Raw genomic sequence first — 22,372 nt, 5'->3', positions numbered from 1 at the left:
TATAGACAGTGCCTCCTCTTGCAGGCCCAAGCACTCCCCTCTCTCTGAGAAGGCAACCAGGCTTGTACGCTCTTGGCAGACCAACATCTTTTCCAGCAAATTGCCAGAGTTCAGGCCATGTCCTCTCGCCTCTGGGAGAGTGACTGTCAGGCAGACACTAGCCCTGAATCACAGCAGCTCTTTGAGTACTCTGTCGGGCACTGCCTTCTAAAGTGGAGAAGACTGTAACAAGGTGGGATGGTTTGGATCCCACCTTCACAATCATGTTCCAGATAAGGGGAATTGGTTCACTGTCTTAATTCCTGGAGCCAGTTTGAAAAGGTTTTGTTTCAAATGTAATTTCCGGGCAGGAGTACACACACAAAGCCTTTGTGCAAGGTGATGTCTCTCACAACAGGTAATGATGATGCCGGCTTCAAGCAGGAGATCCACAGGAAATACTGAAGAGTGAACAATCTGCAGCTTGGTATCATCAGCCTTCTTGAAACAGAAATCAGGGAAAGATAAAGGGTCAGACCGTCCCTAGAAATATCCTCAATCTGAAGAACAGAATCTGCTACCTCACCAACTTGCCTTACCATCTACTAAATAGCAGTGTTCAGGAAAGACTAATCAGAAATCACTGATCAAGAACTCCCTGCTGAAAGGTCCTCCTAGAATTTTTAAGGGGAACCCTGTCTCGTTTCTATTCAACCTGACTTCAGAGTCTTAGTCTCCTCCTTTTAACTTCAAGAAAAAAGGCAATACACTTCCACTCTTTAGGGAAGCTGTATCCTTCCTCAATGCTGTTTCATCAAACAGGGCGCTACCCCAAATGGACCTCACTGGTCATGCAAACAGACTTTTACCATAGCACAAAGTTCTGCTATCAACCATATCATATATACATGAGCTCAAAACACAGAAGATGTCATTGCAAGAGTCTGGTGTCACATTAAAGTAGAACTTTACATGAATAGGCCCAGTAGTTCACGCTCTCCCTGAAACAGAGAAAAAGATCTGTTCAGTTCTATCAATACTCAAAATTCAGAATACTGCTAGCAATGCTTCATGTCTACAACCCCCAACATGGTATCAAGTACCATGTCAGCAAATAGGGCGACGCATGGTGCATCACTTTGGGTCAAAGAACAAGTTTCTGGTTTTCAAAATACCATGAACTAGCATTGGCCTCAGTGGACACTCTAGACTTGCATGTCAGCTGGGCCAACAAAAGTCAAGATGCCAGTTTCATATGCAGCCTGGCCATTTAGGGTACGGGTACACGCATGTTTACCATTCCAGGGACATTTTCGTCCCTAAATCTTCTATAATGCTCATAAAACTCTGTTAAGATTCCACCAATTGTGAACAAACAGGACAAACTCCTATTCATCACAGGAAGGAGACAAAGGGGCATGCATATCAGAGTCAGATGGAACTCTGGGAGGGGAATAAGTGGCTCCATCTCCGCCAATCCCTGCAAAAGTTCAGGAAGGAACACATGTTTTGCTGGTTGACAGTTACATCAAGATCTACATAACTGACAAACACGCCCATTGTCTTCACTAAAGATTAAGAAACTCTATGCTCTTGGGCCCAACACATTGAGGTCAGTCTTTACAATTAAACCCATTTGCTAATTAGCTCAAATTGCACAATTCATGTTACCCAACATGCGCTTCAATTTGTAAGTATATGAGCAAATGTACTTTTATGGTATAGCTAGCTGGGAAGCAACAGAGCACATAGGCCCATTCAGCAAGGATATTCAACTCTCTTTCTGTAGTTGATGGCATGGCTTCTAAAACCAGATAAATATTTTTTGTCATCAGACCGGTCAAAATCCAGTAACTTGGATTTCCAAGACCCAGTTACACCTTGTTTGGATCTCAGGAATATTTGGATATGAAGATCAACAATTATGGGTCATCTTTGCCAGTGGCTGTACTTTACCTGGAAGAGCCAGTTCAAGGCATTCCACTTTCCTGAAGATCAGGAGTATAATACACTTTAGCTCAAACAGCAAGTCATGCTGATCATCTTCCTTGGGAAACATTTGAGGGTCCACTTTTTATTCTAAGCTAGTAATTATCTACTTGCCCCAGACAATCAGTGTAAAGGACACTAGCTGGCACAATGCATCAGAGGGTCGATACAAAAAGGTTCACTCAACATTTAAAGAAATTGACTTCAATTGAAGGCGTCTGCAAATGATGAAGTGGGAAGTGATGAGCCCTATGAGGAAGACTTCACTTGTGGACTTCCTTAGTCATGGGTTTGTGCCAGGAGACCCAGGACTAAACTCTGATATAAGTCTGCTTAATGTTGCACCAGGACCATCTGGTGTGGTGTCAATGTAAGTTTAGGCAACAGTAAAACATTAAAACGTGGTTGATCTGTTGCAACCTGAATCCTGAATAAGATCCTGCTGCTTCAGCCTTGAATCAGAAGGCCAGTCCCACCAATGCAGCCCCTTGCTGTACACAAGGAGTAGGAGTCTTGTTACTCAAAAGATAGTTAGGAAGAGTGAGAGAGGAGGTGGGTCCTACTTAATTGTTGTCTAAAAGTTGTGTAATTTGTAGGCCTGGGCGGAGTTTGCAGAGTTCTGAGACATGACCAAAAAACCCCCCCACACTATGTGGAGTTCCACACGAGGCGTAGTTCATTATTAGGTCAAACCAGTCACCTGGGTTTTTAGTGCCAAGTGTTTGTCCAGCACTGGAAAATCAGCACGCACGTCACCATGTGCAGAATAAGCGGGCACCACTTCTTTCTGCCGCTTGAGTACATTTTATACTTGAGAGGCAACTTCCTCAAAGCGAACAGATGGTTTCTCAATGTGACCACCAGTGTTGGGAGGTGGTCTAGCGTTGGATTTTCATCGCTCGCCAACTTATCGTTGGCGGGCGAGGAAAAACTCTGATCTGTTTTTGGAACTCCACCTGCTCCGTGGAGCGCAGAAAAGTCCGCGAATGGAGCAGAGTTCACCACCCAGGCCTAGTAATTTGGCCAGGAGCACCATTTCCTGCTGTTGCAAAATGGCATGTTCACATAGCGATCTGTAAACTGGTATTAACTGCAGTCTAGTAGTAAACAGTACAAAACGCTTGCGTGATACGCATGGGCACGTCAAGGCACTATGGTCCTCTATAAACACTCAAAGCCAACCCTGTTTACCTGCATCACCATCCTGTCCATGGCCTGAAAACAGAAACCATAGAGGGAAAAGATGCAGATAGCAAATTATGAGCAAAAGGAACAAAGATAATGAGTAGCCACAGCACATTAAAAACATGTCATGATCAACAGTCAGTACCTGCACAACTCTCACTCCAATTACCTTCATTAAAAAAATATCAATCAATAAGATACAACTGTAAAAGAAAATAATCCTTTTCAGTGTCCCCATTTTTCAATAAACTGAAAAACACACATGCACACTCTGCACTAGTAGAGAGCGAGCAGAACATTGATTTATGAAACCTGTGCAACAAAAAGGAGGCCCTCCTGTAGGAAGGAACGTTAAGAGGACAGGAGAAAGTTAGAGATTCAAAAATAGTACAGCACAATACTTTTTTCTTACTTTAATCCAACCTAGTCTTATCTCTATGTTAGTAGTGAAAAGAAATGTCATGGCACCATAGAGTGGGTAATCTACTGTCCTGTAGCACAGTCATGCTCTGCAGGCGATCATTGTCAAAAGCAGATCACATTAAGAGAACTTCACTTCAGAGTAAACAATCTTTGGATTACATTCTTGCCTCAAAATAGCCTTCTGGTTGTGACTATAGAGCATCAAGTGAAAGAAATGCTAGAAGAGGAAATCTGCCTAGAGCCACGTGAACCTTTAAAATAACTCACTGCTGAGATCCGCCTAGTTGACTGATTTTCCTTTATGTCCCTCCTCTCTGTCTATGTTCTGCTAGAACAGAGGAGTCACTTGACAAAAGTCTAAAACACGCTAACCACAATTTTAGGGGCAAATCATTTTGTCGGCTCCAGTAAAAGTGGCAAAATAACAGGCAGGTCATTATTTGAACAAAGGTACAAACTACCCTTATCATTTTGACTGCTGTTCTCAGAATTGGCAAGATAACACCATGCAAATAGCAGGAGCAGAATCAACCATTTTGCCCATCTGAAATACAAATGCAAAATATCTAATTTGGTGGGCAAGATCTATGTAAGTTAGGGTAAAATGTAGGGTGAAACGTCTGGAATTTCATGGGTATTTATAACCCTACAAAACAAATACTATTTTAGGAGTATTTCTGAAACGTGCAGTAAAATTACAATTTAAAATTGTGATAATACAATGCACAGTTTCATAAAGAAATAGGTTAAAAAAAATATTTTGATATTTCCATATAGGAGACCCTTTACCTGTATGAAATGGAAAAAAGTAATTTTACCACCTCCTACTGCTTGTACTGCGTCTTCCTCTGAGAGAGAAAGGCTTGCATTGCTTCTGGCCCTCTGGTGCCAACCAAATTGATAGAAAGTTCTCTTTTTGCCGCAGATGGCCACATTGGGCACTACTGAAATTGTGGATGTTAATGGCTCACAGATGCACCACCCTTTGATGTAATTCACTTGGGTGCAAATAAACGGCATACAGCGTACATAAAGATCTCTACAGAACGTACATCAATCCTCTTTTGCGATCGGAAGTCTTCTGCATGTCTCATTCTTCAGGGTCTGACTGCTCTAAAGAGAAATCTGGCAGAGCCAGAAGTCCTGGTCTGACAGGATAGTGGGTGGAACTTTGTCTGGGCTTTTTGTGGGTCTATTTTATTCTCTGGTTGGCTGGTTTTTACTGTTGGTTTCCTTGGAATGAATAAATAAATTGGTTTCCTTGGTAATGACACTAACATTGCCTGGAGCAAGCACAAATGGATGCAGTTTCATGTATTCTGCAAAAACATATACAGCATTTCTTTACAGGTTGTTTAAAACTGCCTTGGTTTGCAGAACGCGAACCACTTTTTAATTATTTAATTCATAAAAGGAGGCCTTTGGTATTTTTGAGTGCTATGCAAACAAATGATGGACGGAATGCTGGCTGAATCATACATGTTGAGAACGTGGCCTGTTGTTTGGTAAAGAAGCTTTAAACATGAAATAAAGTTAGCCTTCGGTCTTTCCATAAAATGTAGATTTTACCCAGCTTTGATGGACAGAAAATATGGATTTTATTAAAGACACAGAGGCTAATATTATTATAAAATACCTAATTTGTAGATATTTAAAAAAATCTTGAGATTCTAGACCAAATTTATTTTTTAAAGATTCAAATGAATGGAAGCCGGTTGAATCATATTCTAATTTTAATATGACTTGCTCATAGTTCTTTTGAATGTATAGGCACTAGGCCCTTTAATAAATAATTCTGCAAGTATTATAGCAAATAGAGTGCTATTGTATGGCCTACAGATACATACAAAAAGAAATAGCCAGTGGGGATTGTTATCATGAATGATGGATAATGAAAAGATGTCAATCATAATGTACTTAACACCATATATCTCTAGGAGCACCAGTTGTGGAACTTGCTTCTCTTCCCTCCCCACTACCTGTTTGAAAATGTATTGCCTAAATGTTCTGTAAAATATGTGCTTTTATGGTTTTTCATATTGAAAATCGAGTAAAGATATATTTATTATTAAGTGACTTTCTTATTCTAAAATGTAATCAGCAGGACACCATAACTAATTAAGCAAGCATAGCCAAAACCAATGGGTCTGACATTAAAAACAAAAACTTTTATTAGGAGGTGCTTCACTGGTTGAACTTGCATGGATGGGTGAATACATTAATGTGACAAATATTCATTGGATGGGTGGCATGTATGTAGTTGAATGGGAGGTTGAATGGGCATGCCCATTCTTCCAACCATTGATTGATAGATTATCTCAATAACCCATTCATAGAATCACAAGTGCAAAATCAACAAACTAAGAAGACAAGCTTTCACTTAAAAAATAAATCTATTTTTGGAAATCCTTTTGTGGTCTGTGCATAACTTGCCGATCACTAGTTCCAGTCCAATCCTGGTAATATAGCTCTGATGTTTCTAGTGCAAATATATTTGTGTGACATGCAGAATACATTTTTCAGTCCTTAAGATGACACATAGGGTTTGAGCACTTTTCATAAAGATCTGTGTCTAAGTTGCATTTTCCTTATTTGAGTATGGTTCCTCTAGCACAGAGGGGTTAAAGACTTGTTTACTGGTGCACCAAGGAAGTCGGGGGTTAGTGTGCTCTAGTTGCCGCAATTAAATCTTTCACCAGTGGGGCAGCAATACTAATGAAGTCCTAACTCAATAACCAAGTACTACTTTCCAGCACTTGAGTCTCTTTGGGTAGTGAAACAGCAGTCCAAGGCTTACTCAAGGATGTGAGGTAAGTTAAATATTCAGAATACAATTTAACCACAATACCTGCTAACAAGATGAATGTACAGGCAGTGCTTTAAGTCTTAAAAAAAGCACTTTAATTCATTCAAGAAGAAAAAATATACTTGTTCTCTCACTATATAAATATAGATTTATAAAGTGAAGATACACTGTGCCCCTCTGGGCGAGAGGACAACCCCAAACAGTAATTTAGAGCCTAGGCGCTAATATGATAAAAACAGTTATCATCGGAATCTATAGACCATATTGCACATGGCTACACGTCGAAGTTACGCAACAGTACAAATGCTTTTATTGTAGAAATTTGGTTTTGTCAGTTGATATGAAGTCATATGATTCTAATCTGTCCACTGCCCACCACTCAAAGGAACAGAAGTGCCCATCCTTCCTTGGAGAGGACCCCACTGTGGTGTTAACAGGAGTCTGTTTAGTGGTGCTTGCTGTCTATGCACAGTTACTGGAGTCGGACAGGCCCAGTAGCCACTGGGTTAGCTGTAGGATGGCAGGGACTGGTCACAATGCTGGTACACCCGGATACTTTCAGATGACACAAAAAAGGGTGGGTGGCCTATACCACAGAGCCCACCGGCCACAGTCTAGTGTACCAAGACTGTATGGTAGACTTTTGACTGGACTGCAGAGACCAAGCGGATATTGATAACTCTTACAAAAGTATTGTGAAGGTCACTTGGCTATTAAACAACCACGAATATCTACTACCTGAAGATTAGACTAGGACTACAAGAAAATACTAATACAGTTTACCTACAATTGATGCGAGACCATCAGCTCTATTTTTGACTTACAAACCATCTTAGCCTTAAAAAAGCCCCAGGCCTGCATACCGTTGAGGGGCAAAACAAGTGTTGGTTGGTCTAAGTTCTCTGCTGCCTCACAGTTTCAATTCAATAATAACTTTATTCGGTAGTTTTAAGAAAAACACCATAAAAGTTCACAATGAGTAAAATACAAGTATTACAAAATATAAAATCATTAAAAAATGCGTTTGTTAAAAAGTAATTAAAGCGAGCAGCAACATCTCAGTTTATGTAAGCTTTTCAGTTTTAAATTAACCTACTGTTTTCCTGTTAGCTAGCTTTCTTTCAGTTGTGCAAAGCAGCGGTATAGTTTATGCTCAGAGATTTGTACGATGACGTATACAAAACTTGAGAAAAAGTGCAATCGCTTTGGCATAATTTACGTTTTCAAGGTACTGAAGTGCCAGGTATGCAGGACGACACTGTCGTAGGCCCCAGAATTTCAGGATGGGCAATATCCAACGTTTACGGGGTTCAGTAAAAAACTTACAAAATAACAGTGTGTGGATAGTTGTTTGTGGGGACTGCAGATCACAGGGGCACATAGAAAGTGTAGATGACCAGACATTTTGCTTTGGAAATGCAACCATTAAATGAAAGAGATCAAATCTGAAACGGGTGAGCAGCATTTTTTCATATTGTGTTAGTTTGAAGTTCAAATAGGGTTCTGCATTAAACACAGTCTGCGCTAGTAATGAGTGTTGGACAGATGGTTTGTGGATCTCCGATAGTAATCGTACCTGACCCAGATAAAGAAGACATTCCCTTTTTAAGTTCTTTTTTGGGATTTCTTTTATCAATAGTGGATGATCAAAATACTTCCTGTAACCTAAATCTGTTAGTAGAGCTTTGACGTAGGACAGCCATTTGATTTTCTTACATTGATCCAGTTTTATGATGTCTTGGATGATCGCCCTAGTCAATTGACACTGCTCAGTAACCCATATTCTACGCCACAGCATTATTGGCTGTAGTTTTATAATGTCAGTGACGTAGTCAATGCCAAGCTCTGTGTGGCAGGCAAAAGTCGAACAACTTTTTGGTACCGCCAGCAGATATCTCAAAAAAGAGTTCTCAATTTTTTGTATTGAGTCCACATTTGCAAAACCCCATATCCCCGCCCCGTATGTTGCCGTACTTATGCATTTTGAGTTATAAATTTGTAACAGTTCTTTAGGTGGTCGCTGCCCCAGTCTTTGTGAGAAGCTTTTTAGAGATGATGTCTCTCGAAGAAATGACAGTTTCCTTGCGATGACAGCTGGATTCCAGTTGAATTTTTCATCAATAACAATCCCTAAGTAGGGATAGGTTGTAGTCCTATCCACATGTTCACCCTGTACATACAGTTTCCTATTTTTTGCGTTTCTTTTCTCCCCTGCATGCATTGTGTAAGTTTTTTTTACGTTTAGCTTCAGATTCAGGCTAGCCATGAAGATGGAGTATCTATTCAAAGCCTGTTGTAGTTCAATTGGCGTTCTTGCTAAAATGACAGCATCGTCGGCATATAGGAGCGCTGGTATCTGCCGACGTGCTATCAAAGGAAGATCTTTGCTGCCTTGGAGCATGGCAGCCTCCAAGCCATTCGTATAAAGGGTGAATAGAAAGGGGGCCAGTACACACCCCTGCCTGACCCCCTTTCCACCCTAAAGGTGTCCGTGAGCTCGCCTCTCACCCCGAATCTTACCCTGCCTGTAGTACCTGTGTACAATTCTCAAAGAAAGTCCACTATTGGAGTAGGAGCTCCCATCTTCAAGATGATGCTCCACAGCGTTGAATGTGCCACGCAATCAAACGCTGCGGAGAGATCTACATATACCATGTGAAGAGTAGAGCCTTTAGCTTCCACATATTTGCCCGCCAATAAAGACAGATTTAGGGCCTGGTCAACGGTTCCTAGCCCCTCCCGGAAACCATATTGTAGGTCTGAAATGATTCTATGGTCAGTGGCCCATTCCTGGAGACGCTCAAGGAGTATTCTTCCTGCCATCTTTCCTAGCGAGTCCAGGAGGGAGATCGGTCTGTAGCATGATGGACTGTTTCGATCTCCTTTTTTGAATATTGGTACCAACGTCGATGTTCTCCAAGAATCTAGAAGGCCCACTTCAGTAGTGGCATTGAGGACGTTGGTTAATAGGGGAGTCCATAAATCTGGGAGGTGTTTAAAAATATCGACGGGAACGCCGTCCGGTCCAGGGGCTTTGGCTGTTTTTGAGGATTTTAAAGCTTTTTGAACCTCTTCATGAGAGAGCTGAAGATTTATTGGGTAAATGATGTGTAACGTAGGTTCAGGTTGGTCTATGTCTTCTATCTGGTCTTTAGAGAAGACTTTTGTAAAGTGTCTCACCCATTCTTGTTCGCTTATTGCGACATCAATAGAGGGGGAATTGTCTTTATCTGTTAGAAATGGGGAACGGACTACTTGCCAGAACGTAGTACTGTCTTTTAGTTCTGAGCTTTGGGTAAGGCAGAACCATAGTTCGGCTTTTAATTCTTTTTTCCTATTATTTAGGGCAACCGTGTACTCCTTTCTAAGTCTACTAATTTTGGCTTTGTCCCTATGATCACTATTCAGGGCTTCCTTTAAAGATGAAGATGCTTTTGTGCATGCTGTGTTGAACCAGCCTTTCTTTGTGTTAGGGTTTAGTTTGTACGTCCTGGTTAGTTCCTTTTGTATACTTTATAGGATTACCAGGAAGCTCTTTATGACTTCCCTTGGTTGTGTAGTGGGGTCCAGGCAGTTTATAATGTCAACTTGATTATGTGTGACTATTTTTCTGGTTGTTGTTTCCTTATCAATACTACCCCACTTCAGTGTATAGCCGTTCAAGGAGCCTAATGCTAGCTCACGTTGGTTTAAGGCAGTCATGGTATCATATGATTTATTTATTTTTATTTCAGCAAGACCCATAGCTATTGGAAAATGGTCACTCAAAGGATTTTTAAAGACCTCAAATTCTTCTATGGCACGTCCTGCGGATGTTGTGATTAGTATAAAGTCTACAAGGCTTGTTAGACCTCTTCCATTAAATGTGGGCTGGAAAGAGACAGGTGGAGTTTTTATTTCGTTAGCGAAGCTGAGATCTAATTCAGCCATGAGTTCAGTCATTATTTCCCCCACATTAGAGTGCGTGAAATGCGTGAGATTTACGTCAGCCTCGGGGGGAGAAAAACGTACTTTGCTGGTGCACTGAGGCCCAGGAGACGCAGGGCCAACACCGGAACGAGGCTCCGCCCCCTTTTCACCGGGGCATTTCAAAACTGCTCACTTCTCCCGCTCCTCGGGAGACGCTTCGCCTGAGAAGCAAGGCGCAACGCTGGGGGGGAGAAAAACTTACTTTGCTGGTGCACTGAGGCCCAGGAGACGCAGGGCCAACACCGGAACGAGGCTCCGGCCCCTTTTCACCGGGGCATTTCAAAACTGCTCACTTCTCCCGCTCCTCGGGAGACGCTTCGCCTGAGAAGCAAGGCGCAACGCTGGGGGGGAGAAAAACTTACTTTGCTGGTGCACTGAGGCCCAGGAGACGCAGGGCCAACACCGGAACGAGGCTCCGCCCCCTTTTCACCGGGGCATTTCAAAACTGCTCACTTCTCCCGCTCCTCGGGAGACGCTTCGCCTGAGAAGCAAGGCGCAACGCTGGGGGGGAGAAAAACGTACTTTGCTGGTGCACTGAGGCCCAGGAGACGCAGGGCCAACACCGGAACGAGGCTCCGCCCCCTTTTCACCGGGGCATTTCAAAACTGCTCACTTCTCCCGCTCCTCGGGAGACGCTTCGCCTGAGAAGCAAGGCGCAACGCTGGGGGGGAGAAAAACTTACTTTGCTGGTGCACTGAGGCCCAGGAGACGCAGGGCCAACACCGGAACGAGGCTCCGGCCCCTTTTCACCGGGGCATTTCAAAACTGCTCACTTCTCCCGCTCCTCGGGAGACGCTTCGCCTGAGAAGCAAGGCGCAACGCTGGGGGGGAGAAAAACGTACTTTGCTGGTGCACTGCGGCCCAGGAGACGCAGGGCCAACACCGGAACGAGGCTCCGCCCCCTCATCGTCACTTCCTCATAGATAACAATATCCTCCCGCATCGCGGGACGCGCACGGGCTAAGCCCGGGCAAAGGGCGGGCCCTCTGTGGCCCTCAGAGGACCTGAGGAGGACGGGACGGGCCACTCCACTTGGCCCCTTCATGCATGAGGTATAGTGATACTTCACTTATTTCGTTTCCATTGCGCTGTGATTTGTTTTTTGATACCCTGGTGACTATTCAGTAATTCAACTACCATGTCTGTCTGGGATGAACTAAACGCCTTGTGTGGCACAAATTATGCCCCTGATATTTCTACTTCCCCTACAGTGGACAGAGACACGGATCTTACAATCTGCACCCCCCAGGCCTCTGAAATAATCCTGTCTAAATCTGATACACCGCCTCGGGATCAACTCAGCAAAAGGAATAATGAGGTTACCCCACCAAATATCACCCGAATGTGTTATAGTCCTTCTCTTTCCTCCGTCAACCCAAGCGTATCAATGCCACGTAAGACGGTGATCACATCAAATGACTCTGCTTCCCCCTTCCACTCGACCTTACTGGCCCATATTGAACGTCTGTTGAATGTGGCTTTATCACCTCTGCTCTCAAAAATTAAGGACCTGGGAAATAGGTTGTCTGATGTTGAAAAAATAGTACAAAGGATTGCACCATCACCATCACCTGTAAATACTGTCATTCCTTCTTCTCCTACGCGCCCGACTAACCTTGTGAACCCCAAGTCCATTGAACTCAGGAAAGATCGAACAACTGATCCTTCTCTCAGCATACCCATCCTAAGCAGCAGCAAAGCCACCTCTAAGCCCACTCGCCTCCCTTTTAAAGCCCCTAGGCTTCCTCAACAAAGAACATTCCGAATGAACTTACCCCCTGAAGCCGCCCCCTACGTGGCCGTTCTCTCCGGGGTTCCTGAACTTACTAAGGTCAAACATGAAACAAGCCAGGAACTGCTGAATAAAGCCATCTTTTGGCTCAATAACAACAGACCGATGCCACCGGACTTAGATGGCGGAATCCTGAGTGTCAGGAGGGTGGGATGGCTAGGGACGTTGCCCAAAGACATTCCGGGAGACCTGATACTAATCAAGTTCAAACACAGGAACATTGTCCCATTTTTAAGATTTTCCCAGCCCAAAATTGGAGACGGCCCTATTTCTATCCGGGACTTGTTTGATTTTTACCCTGGCCCCAGAACATTGTACTATAACACTTGGTGAAAGGGGACTCAGTTTACCATGTGTTTTTATCTCTTTTTTTCTTCAGATTGGTTCCAGTTTATTTTAAATATCCGGTTTTTGTTTTCAACATTGTAACGAACTGTTGATTTTTATATACATGTTTGTATTTCTCTTTGCTGCTTTTATGGTTTTAAACTCAAAAACCGAAATAAAGCTTATATATTTTTTTTTTTTTTTTTGGACTGGTGACAGGTATATACTGAGAAGGTCCCCTATTCGCTCAATCAGGTGATCGCTGCCTATGGTGGTTTCTTGCTTGTCCCTATGTTCCTCTCCTACGTTTGTATGTGAGATCCCTGAGGGTTGATGTGTTTGATTGGATGTCTTCTTTCTTTTCTGCTGTCTCCCACGATGATTATTCTTTTGAGGCCCAGGGGCAGCCAGAGTCAGTTGGTTAGTTAATTTCGAAATTGCTCCCCCTTGTGTATGAGTTAAATCATTTACTTGTGTATCATCCACAATTTCAGGTGTTAAAGCCACATTAAGCGCTGGGGATCTCTCTAGGTCTGTGCTTAAGTCACAATTGGTAGAGGTGTCTGACACAGAAAGATCAACCTCATTTGTCAGTATGCAGGGGTTATTTTGAGTTTCCTGGATGGTTACTGAGTTGGTTGTGTTAGATTTGCCAGGAGTTGTAGCAAATTTGATGTTTCCTAGAGAGGAGCGTTTGGCGATACTCAGATCTTGTGATACTCTTCGCTGTAGAAGTGAGATGCTAAGGTCAATGGCGTCATGTGTTCTGGTTATGAAGCTGTCTATTGGCCCTAGAACAGCCGCTGCTCCCGCAGCTGTCTTACTTCTGCTGCCTCTCGTGGTCATATTATAAGTTGTTAAGTTGTAACAGTTAGGTATAGTTACCTGTGGATCTCAAATGACAGACAGTGAATGTCTACTGATATTCCCAAGATGTACAGTAGGACGAAGTAGATAATAACGAAAGATATAAAGAAAAATCAATATCCTACTTGTTTGGATGGCTTAGATGTTAAGGGGTGAGACCCAACCCGACCTCTACGTCCTCGGACGGCCACAGACGGCCCGCCCTTTGTCCGGGCGTCCCGCTCGCGTCCCGCTCGCGTCCCGCTCGCGTCCCGCGTTGCGGGCTTGCCCCCGTTTTGTAGCGCCGCCTGGCGCTTGTAGATGACGCGCTCCTCTGCGCGCTGTCACGGCCCCCTGGGAAGGCGAGTTTCTCTCTACTGCTGCCGCTGATGGATTTGCAGTGCGGCAGCAGGAGGACTCAGCCTGGATGCAGCAGCAGGGCGGACGTTTCGACGAGGGTGCTCTGGTCACTGGGCGCAAGGTTTCTAACCGGCAGGTCTCTGGGTGCTTAGGGTTTGAAAACTCTCCGTTCCGTTTTTGCTAGTGCAAGGCCTCACAGTTTAATAGAGGCCATTATTTGTTTTCAACTGCACGTATGGGATGATTAGTACGTAATCCAAACCCACTATGTTATTCAAAGAATATCAAACTTCATGTTTATTTTTATTATTGATAATTGCTTACTCTACCTTACGTAAATATATTTCATAGTTGTGGGCATAGGGGTATTTCCCTCATAGGGTATGCAATCACTACTGTCAACAGACCACTATTAGTCAGCGTAAATTCAGAACTATTATCCCCCCTTCTTTTATAACTGTACACCCAGAGAGGAATGTTAACTAAATATAGAGGCAAAATGAACCTATGAAAGGGATACTGCATGACTTTACCAGGAGGAAGCTAGTAGGCACGCCCTCACCCCACCCAAGTAATGATGCCTAAATAAAATAAGCAACTTACTCGCAGCCACAGATATTAACTGTAATGTTCTCCTCTCATACTCTTTGACACAACGAACCACACAAAGATTATCATGCTTATCAAAAAATAAAAAAATGTTGACACTGAATTCTTTTTTGTCCTTTTATTGAAATAAAAACCCACTCCTTCTGATGAAAAAAAATCTTTAAACTATCAAGGGCCCGAACGTGAGATTCTCTCCTAAATGAAATTAGACATAATATTATTGTTAACTTCTGTGAGAATACCTTCAAACTCACAACTTAATTATCACCTAATCCCTCCAGATAAAGCAGCATTTTATTTTCATCCCAAACTGAATTGTACCTAAAGACCAGTGGTTTCGAAATCCTTATTCTCCACATTAATCTCTTAACAAAACCCCCCAGTCCCACTGTAATGACATGAAACAAAACATGGCCTGCAGCAATTGCCGATCTTTGTACATTGATCATCCTGTTAAATAACCCCTTCTCAAACATTTCAGATAAATAATTCACCACTTCTACAACATCCATCGAAACTGGGTCAAAATCCCTCGCCACACACAAGCAAAACCATTTCTGCCAAGCCAATCTATACATTTTCCTACTACCTGGTGCCTGGGACTCTTTAATGAGAGCATTAGCTCCTTGTGAAACCCCTGGCACCCCCCAGATTCACCAGAAATTCTCCAAGCTACCAGCTCAGCTGCTCTGTTAGTACTATATTGTGCATCTCTACTGTTGGACCTACTAAAATTTCCTGAAATACTGACAACAAAATTGGAAATCAACCAACATTTCTAGAAGTATTGGATAACAAACCTGAGATTTTCAAAGAGGTGTTATTAACACCACCAGCTCCTTCCACTTGCCGTCCTTTAAAGTTACTTGAGTAATCATTGAGAAGGGAAGAAAAGCATATAGTCTGAGGCCCCTCAAATCCTGTCAGAATGCATCTATTCCCGCTGACTCTGGGTCTGGATGTAACCTGAAAATCTCCTTAGCTGGGTATTCAACCTCTTTGCAAATAGATCCACCTGACAGGGACACCAAAACTCCATTAACATCAGGAAAACTGATTGCTTCAGAATCCAATCACTCGAATCCCTGTAATTCCTCGAGAACCAATCTGTCTCAAACAATACTACCAGAATACCTCCGCCAGATCATTTGACCTCAGACCTCCTAACTTGTTCACAAATATCACTGCTGAGATGTTGTCCACCCTTAAAAGAACTGAACACCTCATATTGTCTTTCGTGAAATTTATCGCAAAGGACCCTGCCAATAGTTCCAAACAGTTTGTGTGTAACCTGCTGTCCTCTTCCGACCAGATTTTTCCTGTTGATACTGCACTACAATGTGCTCCTCAACCTGCCAAAAGTGCCTCTGATACTACATTTCTAGCTTCTCCCTCAAAATAGCTTTTCCATTGCACACCTCCATATTCCTTACCCACCGACCAAGTTCCTCATTTGCTTCCACTGCAAGCATAATCTCTTCTAATACTTGATCCCATCTCTTACATGCTTTGCTTTCAATTTCTGAAGTGCTGGATAATTTGAAGGACCTCACAAATAGCCTGGATCATTGAAGACAACAGACCTACCACTCTTTCAACATTATCAAAGAAATTATTTCTAAATTCAATACCTTTTGTATTTCCTTTCTTATCCTCTTCTACTTTTCCCTTGGTAATTTCAATTGTCTTTCTACTGTATTTACCATAAACCCTAAAAACTGAGTTTCCTGACTTGGAACCAGACACGACTAATGTCTGTTTACAACAAAGTCCAGATCTTCCGGCAAGGACAATGCCATTTTGTGTGTATTCCACTATCTTCGATCTTACCTGATCCATGAATAATATGTTGTCCAGATAAATTATTAGTCATATACCACGTTCTCTTAGAAACGCTGCTACCGACCGCAGTACTTTTGTGAAACTCCACGAGGTAGAAGACAGACCAAAGAGTAGAAAAACAAACTTACACATTCTTCCACCCGACCTGAACTGATGAAGTTCCCATATTAGAATTTTCAAATAGACATCTTTCAAATCCAACCTGGTCAACCAAGCCCCCTGTCTGCAGTATGTCTCTTAACACGTGCATTCCTTTCATCTTGAAATGGTGGCAATCCACCCAGTCATTCAGGTTTCTCAGATTTATCACTGGTCTCAAATCCTTTTCCTTTTTCTTTACCAGAAATATATTGCTTAGAAACCTTTTTAATTATTCTCTTACTTCCATATTTGCTCCTTTTACCACTAATTCCTGAACCTTATTGCCAGGTTTGGCCTTGGACATTCTGATCTCAGACACAACCTTAAATCTTTAGGAATTAGCTTCCTTAACCACATTGGTACATACTCAGCCACATGTGCTGCCGGTGACCACTCATGCGAAAGAGGGTATGACAATAACATGGAGTCAAACAAAGGTCCCTTATAGATCTATTAAAGATTCAGCTTCCTTGCTCCTTGTGCTCTCTAAAGGCTCTGATCTGTATATTTCCTCTGTTATCATCGGAATCAAATTTAGAACAGCTCAATGACATTTCTGCACTACCAGAGAATCATCACAGAGAACAACTGTATGTTTACCAACATTTTTGGACTTTCTCTGTACTTTTTTGTGGACCCTTCTGTTGTTCCCAATGTATTTCCTCGACACAACCATGTTTTGTGCACTCACAAAACCCAATATCAGCCTCCGCAAATTTCATTTTCTTTGCTTGTAGCAGGTTTACGTCAATATGCTTCTATTTCCTACTAACTTTACCACCTCTTTGACCTTGTGGCCTTTGCCAGCTGACCAAAATCTTTCCTCCTCAGGGATAAAACCCCTGGCTTGAAACATAACCTTCAAACGTTTTCTCCATTTTGTCATTTAAATCAGAAGAACATTTTTGCAGCATAGTTTTTTTTTATCCTCTAATAAAATGCTTCTGGGTACTAGATTCAGCCATTTCAAACTCCACATTTCACAAGCAAAACAAGGAGTAGTTTCTTTTCTGTAACTCCAGTTCTGTAGTAGGGGAATCTCTGTTATAGTCATAATCTAGTGAATAGTCCCGCCCATGTGCGTGGACCCCGGAGCAATCAAAAATAATCTCTTACAGTGTCAAAAAATGCAGAAATGCATAGACACTTAAGAGAAAATTTTAAGACATATAATGCAGCCCCCAACAGGCTACACTGTCCAGTACTTCAGCTAGAAATTCCACCAAAAAATCCACAAAACAGCAAAGCCTGTCCAGATTTTCATTTTTTTCAGTACAAACCCCTCTGGGAGATAGAGAGGAAGACCTGGACAGACATGCCCCATAGGCTGCCATTATGTGTCTCAGAACAGGGTACTGTGCCTTTAAGAGAACTTTCCAGAACTTCACAGTATCCCAGAATGCCTTGCAGGTCTCTCCTACCTTCAGTTCTTTTTGAAGGCGTAACACGCCAGACCTGTAGCATTTCTCGCATGAATATCTCTCTCCACCGGGGAGGAGGGCGGGCGCTTATGACTATAACAGAGATACCCCTACTACAGAACTGGAGTTACAGAAAAGAAACTACTCCTTCTGTAGTAGGGGATCTCTCTCTATGTATAGTCATAATCTAGTGAATAGAATGGCAAGCCCATCCCCACACCAAAGCGGCGGTGGAGAAAAGAGAACCAACACCACTATTGCGCGAACAAATTCCGCAGCGAAGCCTGTCCCACCTGAGCATCAGCTCTGGCATCAGCATCCAGACAGTAATGCTTAGTAAAGGTATGAACTGACTTCCAAGTGGCGGCCTTGCAAATTTCTGCAATCTGCACATTACGGAGCAAGGCTGTCGTGGCAGCGTTGCCCCTGGTGGAATGAGCCTTAGGCTTACCCCCTAAGGTTTTATTAGCTTTCTGGTAACATAGTTGTATGCAGGACACAATCCACCTAGAAATGGACTGCTTAGAGGTCGCAAGACCCGTCCTGACTGATCCATAATTGATAAACAATTGGTCTGACCTACGAATATCTTTTGTCTTATCCAGATAAAATTTCAACACCCTCCTAACATCCAGGGAATGTAAGGACCTTTCCGCTGGAGATGAAGGATTCTGAAAAAACGTAGGCAAAGTTATAGTTTGATTGACATGAAAGTCAGAAACAACCTTGGGAAGAAATTTAGGGTGCGTACGCATAACAACCTTAGCAGCATGAAATACAGTATAAGGTTCATTACAACACAACGCCTGAATTTCACTGACCCTGCGGGCCGATGTAATGGCCACGAGGAACGCCGCCTTCCAGGATAGGTGCTGCAACGAAGCCTTATGAATGGGTTCAAAAGGCTCCTTCATCAAACTGGACAGCACCACATTCAATTCCCATGAAGGCGATGGAAGCCTGACAGGAGGGAACACTTTCTTCAAGCCTTCCAAAAAGTCTTTGATCACAGGGATCTGAAAGAAGGAAGTCTGTGAAGGGCTTTTCCTGTAGGCAGTCAATGCAGCGAGATGAACCCTAATGGAATGAACATTAAGGCCAGATCGCGCCAAATGTAGAAGGTAAGGAAGGATGACATCTTCCTTGCACGTCGTAGGATCCAAGTTCCTGGACACACACCAGATACAAAACCTATTCCACTTGTAAGCGTAGGACGTTCGAGTGGAGGGCCTCTTAGACTCCTTCAGTATGTCCATACAATCTTCAGGTAGATTCAAATGTCCATATTGCACTACCTCTGAAGCCATGCCGCCAAACTCAAGGACGAGAGGTTGGGGTGCACCATCTGCCCCCTGAACTTCGTGAGAAGGTCCGGCCTGCACGGCAACCGAATGTGCGGAAGGAGGGACCGGTGTGGAAGGTCCGTGAACCACCACTGTCTGGGCCATTCCGGGGCAATCAGGATCATCCGTGCCCTGGACCGGGACAGCTTGATGAGCACCGCTGGAATCCGGGGAATGGGCGGAAAAGCGTAAACAAAGCTGTTCGACCAGTTGATCCAGAGTGCATTCCCCAGCGTCCCTTGCTGGTAGTAAATGGAGGCGAAGTCTCGGCATTTGCTGTTTTCGGCGGTGGCGAACAGATCGATGTCTGGAGTCCCCCACCTTGCGAAAACTTCTCCTAGTACGTCGTCGTTTATGACCCACTCGTGGTTTTCCTGGATCAGCCTGCTCAGTGCGTCCGCCTGAACATTCTGCACACCTGGTAGATGGGTAGCCGTGATCGTCAATCCTCTTGCCAGAAGCCAGTGCCAGATCATCTGCGCCTCCCGAGACAGGGTGCGCGATCTCGACCCCCCCTGCTTGTTGAGGTAATACATCGTGGTCGTATTGTCCGTCTGTACAAGCAGAGAGTTGGTCCGGAAGGACGGATGAAAGGCCTTCAGCGCCAAGTGAACAGCCCTGAGTTCCAGGAAATTGATGTGATACGTGGACTCCGTCTGAGACCACGTGCCTTGGATCTGTAAGTCTCCCGAATGCGCTCCCCAGCCCTGGAGAGAAGCATCCGTCACGATCGTCTGAGTAGGAATGTCCTTGTGGAAGGGAACCCCTCTGAGGAGATTCTCCGCCGAACACCACCACTTCAGAGACTGAAGAGCATGCAGCGACAGTCGAACCTTGTCGTCCCAAGATCCTCTCCTCTGATCCCACTGGTCCTCCAAGCACTCCTGCAGCGGTCTCATGTGCAGCCGTGCGTGTGGCGTCAGGAAGATACAAGAGGCCATCGACCCCAGTAGAGAAGACACCGTCCTCACTGTTGTAGATGGAGCGGTCATAAGAGCCTGAGCCTTCCGAAGGATCGATCTCCGTCGCTCCTCCGAAGGAGACACGCTTGCTGACAGCGTATTGATAGAGGCTCCCCAGTACTGAATGCACTGGACCGGGATCGGGACCGACTTGGACATGTTGATGTGCAACCCCAGCTTGTTCAAGAGAACGCACGTCTTCTGGAAGTCTGCCTGAGCTTCTGAGAAGGAGGAGGCCTTGATCAACCAATCGTCCAGGTACGGGTAGACAAACACCTTGCCTTTCCGTAGGTGTGCCGCTACCACTGCCATGCACTTCGAGAACGTCCTGGGTGCAGACTTCAGTCCGAAAAGTAGCACCGTGTATTGGTAATGATTGGCGCCGACTTGAAATCGCAGAAACTTCCTGTGCGCGATGGGCACGTGGAAGTACGCATCTTGTAGGTCTATGACACAAAGCCAGTCCCCCTGTTGCAACTGAGGATAAATCTGATGCAACGACAGCATGCGAAACTTTTCTCTGCGAATCCACTTGTTTGCCTGCCGCAATTCCAGAATGGGCCTGAACTCGTTCTTGTCCTTTTTTCGAACCAGAAAGAACCGAGAGTACAGACCTCTTCCTCTTTGAGACAGAGGTACGTCTTCTATCGCCCTTTTCCTCAACAGGATATCGGCCTCCGCCTAGAGCTCGCGCAGCTGATACTGCGAGCTGACCGGAGGGATCGCTGGAGGAGGGCTGATGAACCGAAGACTGTATCCATTGCAAACAATATTCAGCACCCACTTGTCCTGAGTAATTTTTCTCCACTCTGCCAGGAAAAATTGAACGCTTCCCCCCACCGGAGTGGGTAACGGAGGACGGCGAAGTAACCGCTCAGGGTCGAGACCCGGCTGGGCCCTTGTTCGCGGTAGAGGGCTGCTGTCCACCTCTACCCCTCTGACGCTTTTGGAAAGGTCTTCGGAACTGCTGCTGTTGTTGCTGCTGCTGTTGTCCCAAAGACTGTCCTCTTCCCTTGCGAACCGAACCGCCGTTGGAACTGGCGGTATGGCTTCTTGTCCTTGGGCTTTTCCAAACCCACTGCCGTCAGGGTTTCCGCCTTGGCCTTCATCCGGGCCATCTCGTCATCCGCGTGTTTTCCGAAGAGCGTGTCCCCGGAAAACGGCAGGTTGGCCACCCGCTGTTGCGCCTCGGGCTTGAGAGACGTAAGCCTGAGCCATGCATGGCGGCGCTGGTTGATACCGTGGCAGTAGCCATGTGCCGCCAACAAGGAAATATCCGCCGCGGCACTGATGGCCTGGTTGGAAACCAGCATCCCCTCCTTGACGATTTCCATAAAGTCCTCCTTCTGTCGCGCGGCACAAGGTCCGCGAACTGTTCCATAGAATCCCAAAGCGCCCGGTCATATCGTCCCAGTAATGCCGAGTCGCTGGAAGCCTTCATCGTGGTGGAGGAAGTCCTGCATGCTTTCCTTCCCGCCGAATCAATCCAGCGGCTCTCTGTAAGGATTGCAAGAAAGTTCCACAGGAGCGCCAGGAATCCGAAGAATAATCCACAGTGCTCCCCTACGGCTTCCCGACTCTATCAAACACTAGAGTACGAGAGACACGCCAGGGGAACACAGGGAGACAAAACAAGGGAAGATGGTGAAGAATAAATGGTGTGTCGATACTCTTCTGGATAATCTGCGTGGTACATCAATTGAGGAACTGGCAATAGGCAACCTGCAAAGAAAAGCGAGTAAGCCACTAGCTATTGGTACCTTACAAAGAAAACATTAGCACTCCTACAAATATAAACAACACATACCGGAATCCTTACTCTTTGGAGAACATGTATGTATACGACATCTAGATATGGAACATCAACTGGCTCTGTGACAAGAATAATGTAAGGTATTAGTGATTATGCACTTAAACACAAAAGTGATCCTATGATCTAAGCAATATACTTCTTACTTTAGTTGTTTGTGGACTTCGTGAAGCCTTAGGCACTAACGAGTGATATGTATGAAAACCTTTTAGCCACCTCTTCTGATGCTGGGTATCTCTAGATGAAAAGCAATATAACATATGTTAACTATATGTATAGCTAGTGTAGCATAAGTATTAAAGAGCGCAAAAGCGCTGTTACCGTGATTCCCTGTAGAGAAGCTGCAGATAGAACCCACTTGGATCCACGCAAGAATCACTCCAAACACCAGGACAGTATTCCAGAAGTATTGTAAGGTTGGGAAAAAATAATAAAAGGGGCAAAAATAGAACGAAGATAACCTAGCTATCTAGCTAAAGGGAACAGGGGGAAAAAATAGGAAATGTAATGTACAAAAAAGGACAACAGGACCAGGCTGGCTGTCCGGTAAAGCGCCTTCAAATGCAGG

General features: G+C 44.2%; 1 protein-coding gene across 5 annotated transcripts in view; it reads right to left on the bottom strand.

The window, feature by feature from the left end:
- Nucleotides 1–22,372, bottom strand: part of ABHD12 (abhydrolase domain containing 12, lysophospholipase) — a 454,310-nt gene that overhangs the window by 238,157 nt on the left and 193,781 nt on the right. The window lies entirely within an intron of this gene.

The sequence above is a fragment of the Lissotriton vulgaris genome, chromosome 6 (assembly GCF_964263255.1).
Source record: "Lissotriton vulgaris chromosome 6, aLisVul1.2, whole genome shotgun sequence".
Lineage (NCBI taxonomy): Eukaryota > Metazoa > Chordata > Amphibia > Caudata > Salamandridae > Lissotriton > Lissotriton vulgaris.
This window is presented reverse-complemented; position numbering and strand designations above follow the sequence as displayed.